General features: G+C 37.0%; 1 pseudogene; it reads left to right on the forward strand.

Annotated features, from left to right (window-relative positions):
• Nucleotides 1-1,364, forward strand: part of LOC108281911 — a 2,172-nt pseudogene extending 808 nt beyond the window's left edge.
• Nucleotides 1,365-10,378: the final 9,014 nt, after the last annotated feature.

Genomic DNA, 10,378 nt, shown 5'->3' on the forward strand with positions numbered 1-10,378 from the left:
CCGCCGCCGCCAACCACCGCTGGAGCCAGGAGGCCACGGACGAAGGCTCTACCTGAGCAACGGTGCGCCCCAGGTCCCCCACTTCCACCAGAATGCCTACAACAACCTGGAGAAACAGCCGCAGCTTGGCCGGCAGCTACCAGAACGCCTGTGTGTGCACAAGGCCATCCTCCTGCCAGGACAGAGGCTGGTGGGAAATCCTGTGTGAAGCGCCAGGGCATTGGCAAGAACCACGTGGCAGTGCCCACACACTTCTTCAAGGTGCCGATCCTGGAGGCAGCAGGCGGGCAAATCGAGCTCCGCTCCTACGTGATGCCAAACGCGCCTGTGGACGAGGCCACCCCCCTGGATCGCTTCCTGGTGCCCATGGAGAGCACTGAGCGGGCCTCGGGCTGCTGTTTGTGCCAAGCATCCTGGCGCGGGCAGGCAGCCTCAAGGCCATCAGGGCAGGCAGCAAGTGAGGGCGGAGCCCAGCGAGACTGTGGGTGTGTGCGGGCCGGGGAACATTAAAGGTTTTGATTCTTGGAGAGAAAAAAGAAAAAGAAAACAACAGATTTTGTTATCCCAGAAAAAGCGGATAGTTTAGGTCTGTGCTAGTAAATTTGGCTACTGACCAAACCAAGAATAATTATATCTTACTTTGACTGGTTCTTTATTGTCCTAAACTCTAGGTTAGGACATAAAATGTTAGTACTAGGAAAGGTTGTAGAACCTACCTCCCTTTTGTACAGATGAGCAAACTGAGCACAGCCTAACTGGGATTGGGCAAGTGAGCCCTGAAGGGTACAATATTTGAGGGGGCACTTGCTGGTAGGACCATGTGTGTGCAGGGCCAGCCTGCAGAGTCAGGACTTACTTTGTGTCTTGGTGGGAGAAGTTTAGGACAATAAAGAACCAGTCAAAGTAAGACATAATCATTCTTGGTTTGGTCAGTAGCCAAGTTCATTCTCTGAGTACTGGAGTTCTGTTCTCTGAGTATTTGGAGACCCCTCAACTTGGTGTGAGCTCTGAAGCTGATGCCCACCAAGACAAAATGGTTGACCAGCTCACGGGGCTAGTTGGGACATAGGTAGGATTAATACAAGTTCTCTAATTGGAGTCTAGAACCTTCCCCTACACTAGGCTTCCTCCACCTTTGCCATTGCTCCATAGAGATGTTCCGAAGGCAGAGCGGTCAGCCCCTTGCCTGGATAAGACCGTGAGCCCATTTTGGTCTTACGGCATCATGACCACAAGAGCACAGTGAGACTTCATCTGAAGCAAGGTCATCACACAGTTCAAGTAGCGGGAAATGTTTACAAGTTGAATGCACAGGTCAACAAGGGAGATGTTTTTCTTCATATTGAAGGTCAAGAAACAGTTTAAAAGTGTTAAGTAAAATATTATAAAAAGAGGCATTGCAAGCAAACAGTGACTTCACTAATTTACAAACCACCCCTCTCCCTGACTGAAACACAAAGAAACCCTCCAAGGAATAAAAGAGTTGAACCTTTTAAGACAGCATTTGTTATAGATTTAAAAGAAATAGTTTTGCATTTCAAGAATGTGCCAAAACTTGGGATTTTTCAATAAAACAAATAGATCCAGCAGTCCTCATTGATCCTAGATAAATAAAACTTATGTTAGGACAAAATGATTTGTACTTGAATGTTTATAGTATCTTTATTCTAGTCACAGAATACCTTAAAATAACCAAAATGACCTTCAAGGGGTCAGCATTTAAACTATGTATGTCAATAACCTGGAATACTACCCAGACAAAAAAAAAGAATGAACTGTAGATATACACAACAATGTAGGTGGATCTCAAACGCTTTATGCTGAGTGAAAGACTGACCCAAAAGATGACATTATAGAAAAGGCAAAATTATAGGGGGAGAAAATAAATCAGTGGAGATTGGAGGAGGGTTGACTATAAAAAGGCATGGGAATTTTTATGTCCATGGGATCTATAGTGATGCCTTCTTTCTCATTTCTGACATGAGGAATATGTCTTCTCCTTTTTTTCTTAGCTTGGAGAGAGGTTTATTGGTTTTATGGATCTTTTCAAAGTACAAGCTTTTAGTTTAATTGATTTTCTCTATTTTCTATTTTCAGTTTCATTGCTTTCTGCAGAATTTTTTGTTATTTATATTCTTTTGCTTACTTGGATTTAATTGACTCTCCTTTTTCTAGTTTCCTGAGGGACACACTTAAATGGTTGATTTTAGAACTTTCTTCTTTTCTAACATATACATTCAATGCTATAAATATCCCTCTATGCACTGCTTTTTGTGCATCCTACAAAGTTTGGTAAGTTGTGTTTTTATTTGATTTGGTTGAAACACTTTTTAAATACCTCTTGAAATTTCTTCTTTGAACAATGCACTTATAAGTGTGTTGTTTGATTTCTAGTAATTTGAATATTTTTCTATCTTTCTAATCTTTATTTTAATTCTATTGTAGTCTGAGGGCAGACATGGTATGATTCTATTCTTTTTGTTTTAAAAATGTATCTTATGGTCTAGATTTCTGACTATCTTGGAGAAAGTTCTATGTGAGGTTTAGAAAAATTGGTATTCCACTATTAGATGAAATAGCCTTTAGATGTCAATTATATCCCATTGATGAGAGATTTCATCTTCAGGATTCGACTGTTTCCTCACTGATTTTCTGACTGTTGGACCTGTCCATTTGTGATAGACTGGTTTTGAAGTCTCCAACTATAACAGTGAATTCATCTATTTCTCCTTGCAGTACTATTAGTTTTGCTTCATGAATTTTAACATAATGTGCCATATACATTAAGGATCGCTATGTGTTCCCGGGAATTTGAACCCTTTATCATTATGTACTGCCCTTCTTTATTCCCAGCAAATTTCCTTGCTCTGAGGTCTGATCTGTCTGAAAATACTATGGCTAATCACACTTTCTTAGGATTACTGTTAACTTGGTATGTTTTTCATCCATCCCTTTGCTTTTAATCTGTATGTGTCTCTATATTGATGATGGAAATGCAAAGTGGTAATATAAAATGGGAATGCAAAAATATACCAATCTAGCACACACTAATCACAGGTGAGCTTCTCGTAGACAACCTGTAGGTGGGTCTTGTTTTTGATCCACTCTACTAGCAATCTCTATCTTTTAATTGGGGTACTTAAACCATTGCCATTTAAAGTAATTATTGATATAAGTAGATTAATATCTATCACATGTGTTACTGTGTTCTATCTGATGCCCTTATTCTACATTCCTAATTTTGTCTTCTGTATTTTTTGGCCTGTTGAGGTTTAATTCAGTACTTTATATAATTCCGTTTTCTCTTATTTTCTTAGCATATCAATTATACATTTATTCTTTAGTGGCTGTCCTAGAGTTTGCAATATATATTTACAACTAATTCAATTTCACTTTCAAATAAAACCATATTGTTTCATAGGCAGTGCAAATATCCTATAACAACCAAATAATATAATTTTCTCTCTCCAATTCCTTGTATCATTGCTGTCATTTATTTCACTTACACATAAGCTTTTATAATATATTATATAATGGGTAATTGAATACATTGCTGCTGTTATGACTTTGAACAAACTTTTAACTGTTATATCAATTAAGAGTCAAAAAATAAATCTTTTAAAAACTTTCTTTATTTTTCCATACTTTTTCTTTCTTGGTGCACATCCAAATTTAAGACCTGTATCATTTTCCTTCTCTCTGAAGAACTTATTTTAACATTTCTTGTAAGGCAGCAAATTCTCTCAATATTTGTTTGTCTGAGAAAGTTTTTTATTTCTCCTTCACTTTTGAAGGATAATGTTGCGGGGTACAGAATTTGTGAATGTGAATCTAGAGAACTTGCTGACAAGAGCTCTGCCTTGCAAGAAATGTTCAGATCAGTTCTTCAGAGAGAAGGAAAATGATATAGGTCATAAATTTGGATATGCACTGAGAGAGAAACAACATGGAAGAGTAAATAAAGGAATTTTTAAAAGATTTATTTTTTGACTCTTAATTGGGGTAACAAATAACAGTTTGTTCAAAATCATAATAGCAACGATATATTCTAGGCTGGTGTTTTTCTGCTTTTTCTCTCCACACTTAAAATACGTCACTCCTGAATCTTCTTGCTTGCATGGTTTCTGGGGAAGATCACACATAGTTTTTATGTTTGCTCCTCTATCGGTAAGTTCCCTTTTCACTCCCCATCCCATGCTTCTTTCAAGATGTTTTTTTACTTATCTTCAATTTTCTTCCGTTGAAATATTAAATGCCCAGATGTCATTTGTTTGTTTGTTTGATTGTTTGCATTTATACCCCTTGGTGTTCTCTGAGTATATGTATGTATGGTCATATATGTATGATTGCATATGTGTCTATATAGAGATATCTCATAAATAGGTTTTCAGTTGATGTCAGCCATTAGGCAGTAATCATGTATCTACTAGGTTTGACTTTTCTGGAAGCTCATGAGAATTTGGAAACAGTAAATTTTTTTTTTTTAGACGGAGTCTTTCTCAATCACTCAGGCTGAAGTGCAGTGGCACTATTTCAGCTTGCTGCAACCTCCACCTCCCAGGTTCAAGCAATTCTCCTGCCTCAGCCTTTCAAGTACCTGGGACTACAGGTGTGTGCCACCACACCTGGCTAAATTTTTTGGATTTTTAGTAGAGACAGGATTTCATTTCATTAGCCAGAATGGTCTCAGTCTCCTGACCTTGTAATCTGCCCACCTCAGCCTCCTAAATTACTGGGATTACAGGTGTGAGCCAACGTGTCTAGCCTGGAAACAGTTAAATTTAAAGAGCTGTCATTCTGGGCACTGACATGCTTCGACAGAGATGTTTTGTTGCAAAAAGCAGGCATGCAGCACTCAGAGAAGCTTATAGAAACAGGACGTTGGTTGTAAGAAGAGGGGCTCATCTTCGACAGTACAGCCGGGTCTCATGGACGTTCCAACTCTTGAGGCTGCCTTGATCACCTATCACAGGCTTTCCCTGCTCCTGGGACTACCTGGCCTCTTGCCTCAGTGCAAACTGGCTGCTTCTGCAAAGCTCATTGTTTCTCCCATGATTTCTGTGTTCTTGTCCCCATGTCTTTGGCTTACATGTAAGGTAATATCAACCAACCCTGACACTATCTCTGGTCCCAACTTCACACATATTGTGGAACAGAGGTTGTGTTTTTTGGTTTTACAGGACAAAATATTTTTTAATAGATTTTTCTTAGGTTGGCCCAGGTCCCATGTGCTATAGATAGGGGAAAGTTATTCAAGGTCAGGATGATGGCATATATTCCGTGATGTATTCAGACCTTATTGTATCTTAGTATCAAAAATAATAATGCATGGTCCAACCTTTTAAAACAAATTGGAATTTTAAAAATGGACTTTTACAATTGCTCTGAATCTTTGACTAAGAACATTAGATTGAATTCAGAAACAAACAGCCACACAAATGTTCAATAAAGCATGGAAAAAAGTGCAAAGAAAAGAAAATTCCAAGTTCTCAGCAATAAAGACCAATGAATGACTGAATAAATCTGCTTCTAATGTACATATATATATATATAGTTATATTTTTATTGATACATAATAGATGTACATGTTTTCAGGGTATATCTCCTAATTTAATATATTCCTATATCAAATGAATGTAATTGGGATATCCAGCACCTTAAATATCTATCTTTTCTTTATGCTAGAAGCATTACAATAACTCTTTTCTAGCTATTTGAAATACACAATAGATTATCATAAATATACAATAGATTATTATACAATGTATCATTTAAGCACTAAATATTTAAGTGTGATGACAATCTTTTAATTTAGTTCAAAAAAGTTAAAAATTGTATATACAATAAAATCTGAAATATCCTTAATAACAATCACAAATTATAAAACTACACCAAAATATTGGCACCTGATAATTTTGGTTATTAGTCAATATTTTTTTCCTTTTTCCCCCTGAATTTTCTGTGTGCTACAAATTTTGTATTGTAAGTATGAATTCTTAAAAGTAGACCCTAAGCCCTGTAATCCTGGTTTTAAAAAAAGTATTTAGCTCCTGCATTGGGATTAGAAATGCAAACTAAGACATATGAACACAGAAGGTGGCAAGCAGAATTATGCTGATATGAGGTTCAAGAAGTAAATTGATGTACTCCAGTTTGTGACGAAAATACTCTAAACAGGGCTTTCATTTTGCCAAATATCAATTAACCTGAGGCCCCTTTTAGATATGTGAACACTTTTTTTTGTCAGCCTGAGATAAATGATGATTATTGTCTGCATGTTTCCAAACCCTCATTAAGTCCTCTATTGAAGTCCTCACAAATGACAGCATTTGAGAGATGTATTTTGCTACACGATTAAAATAAACCTTAGAAAATGTCATTGATCATTTTTTTCTTCTTGAGAAGAAAAAACTTAATTATAGCTATTGGAGATCTATTAATATAGTCTAAAACAGCAGCTAACCTGGGAGAATTTTAAGCTAGTCTCTGAACAAGTCTGGGAGTTGTCTTACATTGTAATAATGCTCCCTTCCCCTTCTGTCCTGTAAACATTCCCCTCAAAAGTAAGGCTTCTTCATGAATGAATGTATGTCTCTACTTGAGTTCATCACCTGAACACCCCATTTGAAAACTGAGGGTCAATAAGGTAAATTTAATATCATTGGGAAGAAAGAAATGTCAACATGGCCTTGTTACATGCCAAGTCGTATTTTTGTCTGTTCCTGAAGCTTACATATCGTCTATACCACTGTAATTTTCAAAATTTCATTTTAATTTATCCATATATTCGTGGATATGTTCATTCACAAATTCATTTATTTACTCAACAGATATTTGTACAAAGGCCTAAAATAATTACGAGGAACACCTGAAAAACTATCAGAATATTAGAAGAGCTATAAAGAACAACCTGCAGAATGTTCCTAGTCCTCTAGGTCCTGGGGATAGAGCGGTTAACAAGGTAAAGCTCATGCTCTCATAGAACTTACATTTCAGTGAGAGACACAATAAAAAAGCGTACACCATAATGCATATTATATACATGTTGTAGATATTAATAAACATGATATATAAATACATGGGTATGATATATATCATAATATATGCATACATAATTGATACAATATGTATGTATGTGTTTGTGTGTGCATATATACACACACACACATATAAATAATATATAAGTGTGAATGTTCTTCCATTGGGCCACACATCATGGGGACTGTGTTTTCCTTGAATGGCTTAGGGAGTCATATGCACTTGAGTTTAAACCCTGGTTCTGTTAGATACTGGTTTCTTGAACTTAAGCAAATGACTTAGCCTCTCTGAACCTCAGTTTCTTCGTATATAAAAGATAAATATCTGGCATTGGACCACAGTAAACACCAAAAAAATGGATTATTATTGTGTTATTAGTATGGGAGGTAAATAATTGTATGTGAATGTATAATATACACATATGTACACGTGTATTTGACTCTATTATACACACACAAACTTAAAAACACATATTATAAAGCAAATAAAATAGGTTAAAGAGATAGACAGCACTCTAACTGATAATTTAGCAAGACTGACTTCTTTGAGGAACTGATATTTGAGCAGATACCTACATAAAATAAGAATGGTAAGGTATGCAAATAACCAAGTAAGGGAGTTCCAGGTAAGAAGAACAGAAAGTGAAAACAGGTTGGGGCAGAAGAGGGTTAGGAACTGGGAAGAGTGTGCTATTTACACATACTGTTGGCTCTGCTTTATTATCAGCATGGCAGAGCTCACATTTCATCTTTTGCCTGGGTACAAATGTTTGTGGGAGGCCAGAAAAATCTCAAGAAAGAATTGCCAAGGAACATACAACCGATCCCAGACCTGGACTCTTTAACAAAGAGAGGTGCATGGAGAAAAATAACAATTATTGGCTTCCCTCTCCTGGTCCAGCACGTAAGAAGCTTAGAAGTGACCTCTTCATTCTAACAAGTGGAAAAGGTATACAAACTGAAAAACCGACAACTCTTTTTAGATCCATTGGCGAAATGAGATCAAATGAGATCACAGGTGAACCACAGCTCTGAACATTGGAGAGACTCACAGGCAGATATTTCATGACTTACTGGAGTGGAGTAGAAACTTCAAGCTGAAACCTTCTTAGAAACAAGTACCAGGGAAGGAAAGCCTGAATTTTAATTGATGAATTGCTGGAGGCTCAGTGTGGACAAGCCTGAGAGGTAAAAACTCAAGAGGGATCCAGTAATGGGGAGGCCTCCATACTTTTGGAAGTTTTACCTCCAGGAGCTATTCCAGGTTCTCAAAGTAAGTGTCAGAGAAAACTCTCATACCTCTGGTACAAGAAAGGGTAAAGGAACCATTACAAAATATACATTGTCTTCTGCTTATGAAGGCCTGTTCTCAAGAGAAATTATTTTACCAGAGCCATCCTACTGAAATTTTATGAGTCTAACTCACTGGGTGAAAGGAAAATATCCAACACTAGCTTTATTACCTAAGGGGATGAAAAAATTCAAAAACCAAAACAACGGAAAGGCACTTGTGACATTTATAGACCAGGCTCACTAAAGACAGAGACTTAATTATAGGACTGTAGAAAGCTCCCCTCCCACTACACTGTACCATTACACCACTTAAGACTTCTTTATCTAATTACTTTTACCCAGTGCATCACGTCTACCTTTCAATAAAAAATTATAAGGCCTACTAAAAGGACAAAAAAATCCACATAATTTGAAAAGTCAGGGCAAGAATTAGTATCAGGTCCAGATATAACAAGAATGTAATAAATCTTAGACTGTGAATTTAAAAGAGCTATGACTAATGTGTTAAATGCAGTAATAAAAAAAGTAGAGAATGTACAGAAATGGATAATTCAAACAGAGAGATGAACATTCTAAGAAAAAAATAAAAAGTATTGGAGATCAAAAATACTGTCCCAGAAATGAAGAATCCTTTTGTGCGGCTCATCAGTATCTACACACAGCTGAAGAAAGAATCTTTGAGGTCGAGGGGATGGCAATAGAAGTTCCATAACTGAAAACAAAGAGAAAAAATAAAGGGAAAAAAAGAAGAGAATATAAAAGAATGGTGAGACAACTGCAAAAAGATAACATGTGCATAATGAGATTACTAGAAGGAAAAGCAAGAAGGACACAGAATAAATACTTGAAGTGATAACGACTGAAAACTTTCCCCAGCTAATATCAGATACCAAACCACAGATCCAGGGAGCTCAGAGAACACCAAGGGGTATAAATGCAAACAATCAAACAAACAAACGACACCTGGGCATTTGATATTTCAACGGAAGAAAATTGAAGATAAGTAAAAAAAAATCTCGAAAGAAGCATGAGATGGGGAGTGAAAAGGGAACTTACCGATAGAGGAGCAAACATAAAAACTATGTGTGATCCCCCGCAGAAACCATGCAAGCAAGAAGATTCAGGAGTGACGTATTTTAAGTGTGGAGAGAAAAAGCAGAAAAAAGCCAGCCTAGAATATATCGTTGCTATTATGATTTTGAACAAACTGTTATTTGTTACCTCAATTAAGAGTCAAAAAATAAATCTTTTAAAAATTCCTTTATTTACTCTTCCATGTTGTTTCTCTCTCAGTGCATATCCAAATTTATGACCTATATCATTTTCCTTCTCTCTGAAGAACTGATCTGAACATTTCTTGCAAGGCAGAGCTCTTGTCAGCAAGTTCTCTAGATTCACATTCACAAATTCTGTACCCTGCAACATTATCCTTCAAAAGTGAAGGAGAAATAAAAAACTTTCTCAGATAAACAAATATTGAGAGAATTTGCTGCCTTACAAGAAATGTTAAAATAAGTTCTTCAGAGAGAAGGAAAATGATACAGGTCTTAAATTTGGATGTGCACCAAGAAAGAAAGAGTATGGAAAAATAAAGTTTTAAAAAGATTTATTTTTTGACTCTTTTTTTCCCCATTTATTTATTTTATTGCATTTTAGGTTTTGGAGTACATGTGAAGAACATGCAAAATTGTTGCATAGGTACACACGTGGCAGTGTGATTTGCTGCCTTCCTCCCCATCACCTACATCTGGCATTTCTCCCCTTGCTATCTCTCCCCAGCTCACCACACCCCACCGTCCCTCCCTATTTCCCCCCAACTGACCGCAGTGTGTAGTGCTCCCCTCCCTGTGTCCATGTGTTCTCATCGTTCAACACCCGCGTATGAGTGAGAACATGCAATGTTTGATCTTCTGCTCTTCTGTCAGCTTGCTGAGAATGATGCTTTCCAGGTTCATCCATGTCCCTACAAAGGACCCAAACTCATTGTTTTTGATGGCTGCATAATATTCCATGGTGTATATGTGCCACATTTTCCCTATCCAGTCTAT

This window comes from Cebus imitator, unplaced genomic scaffold (assembly GCF_001604975.1).
Source record: "Cebus imitator isolate Cc_AM_T3 unplaced genomic scaffold, Cebus_imitator-1.0 Scaffold233, whole genome shotgun sequence".
In the NCBI taxonomy this organism is placed as follows: domain Eukaryota; kingdom Metazoa; phylum Chordata; class Mammalia; order Primates; family Cebidae; genus Cebus; species Cebus imitator.